This window comes from Zingiber officinale, chromosome 10A (assembly GCF_018446385.1).
Source record: "Zingiber officinale cultivar Zhangliang chromosome 10A, Zo_v1.1, whole genome shotgun sequence".
Lineage (NCBI taxonomy): Eukaryota > Viridiplantae > Streptophyta > Magnoliopsida > Zingiberales > Zingiberaceae > Zingiber > Zingiber officinale.
This window is the reverse complement of record NC_056004.1, coordinates 76,638,949-76,640,795: the sequence shown is the minus strand read 5'-3', so window position 1 is coordinate 76,640,795 and position 1,847 is coordinate 76,638,949.

Sequence of the window (1,847 nt, the reverse complement as noted above, 5' to 3'; positions counted from 1 at the left end):
GTGACTCAACGCCAGGCTATTTCGGCTTCGTGTTCGCCTTTTTGCCTTGCAGGTTCGCAGGTTGGCTCAGGATATCAGAGGTTATAAAAGGATCGAGAGGCACTACAGAACATCTTCTACTTCTTCCTCTTCTTCCTACTGACTGCTGAAGTATTTTCTGCTTGAGCTTTGTTGAGCTCTTCTTCACTGAAGCTTCGCGTGAGCTTCCCTCGGCTGGGACTTCAACTGGACAGTTGGTGCTGTGGTTGGATTCCCGTGAAGTTGCTGCTTCATCTAGTCGACAAGAAGGCAAGCTAGGGTTACTACATTTTTGTATTGTACTTAGTTTCCTGCTGTATTCTTGTACTCCTGTTTATCTTGCTGTTGCAAGACATTGTGGCGAGGTTTCTCCACCCAGAAGGAGTGATTATTAGCCGGGTTTCCGGGGTCTCATCCACCGACGGATTGATAGGCTTCGTCCACCTTACGGACATGCCGAGGAGTAGGAGTATATCTCCGAACCTCGTTACATCGACGCGTGTTGAGGTTTGATTTCTCCGCTTTTGTTTCTATTATTTTTATTTCTGCTGCGCTAACCTTGATTTGTAGAAAGAAACGCGAATTTGGGGGCGGTTATTCACACCCCCCCTCTCTAGCCGCAATCCATCGATCCTAACAAGTGGTATTAGAGCGAGGTCGCTCTTCGTTGGATCAACACCCGGGGGAGCACGAGCTAGAGAATGGAGTTATTTGGAGAAGACATCACAATTCCACCTTTCTACGATCGCGACGACTTCGCATTTTGGAAGGTAAGAATGAAGTACTTTCTTATGACTAACCTAGAAAATTGGAGGTGTGTGCAATTAGGTTTTACTCCTCCATTGTATAAAGAAGGAGAACTTTTGGAGAAGAAGAAGTGGACGAAGGAGCAAATCCACCAATCAACCATCAATGATGAGGTAACGAAAATCATTGAATTTTCTTTACCTAATGATGTTTTGTGTAGGATAGGTGGATATAACGATGCCAAGGAGTTGTGGAATAACTTGGCAAAGTTCCATGAGGAGAACTCCACTTCAAGTCATGAAGAGGAGTCAAGTGAGCCAAGTAGCTCACATCATGGAGGCATGGATTTAGAGGTTGAGGGCTACTCAACATCTAAGGAAGAAGAGGAGGAGAGTTCCTCTTCGAGATCGGAGCAAGAAGAAGAAGCTTCTATCTCCGGAAGGGATGAAGAAGAGAGCTCACATCCATCCTCAACCCTAGGTAACTCAAGCCATTTAATTTCAAATAAATTACACATAATGTGCCTTGAGTGTAGGGAATTTGGGCATTACAAGAGTAAGTGTCCAAAGAGGGTTAGGAAGACTCCACCGGCGCCAAAGGTCAAGGAAGCCGGAGTCCCGATACGCAAGGGCAAGGAGCACATGGTGTGCTTCCAATGCAAGCGAAGGGGACACTATAGGAGCCAATGTCCGAGGGGGAGGCAATCTCACAAGGACAAGAGACCGAGCACATTGATAGGGGGAGCTAAGGCAAACCCTAAGGTACCTTTTAAGGCACATTATTGCAATTCTAATAAGACACATGCTAGTAGTTTTATTGCAATTGCTAATAATGATAAGCATGTTAATTATAGGAATCAATATATGTGCTTAGGTGCTAAACATGTTAGCCTAGGTAAGGACAACACTAGAAATGTCAATCCTAGGATTAACTCATCTAAGGTTAGGGAGAACCTAGGTAGAAATCCCAAATCAACTAGACACATGCCTAGGAATACCTCAAAGAAAAATGATAAATTAAAGCTTGAGGTATTAGAGAAAGAAAATCTAGTCTTGAGGTCAAGACTTGACTCTCTAGAAAAG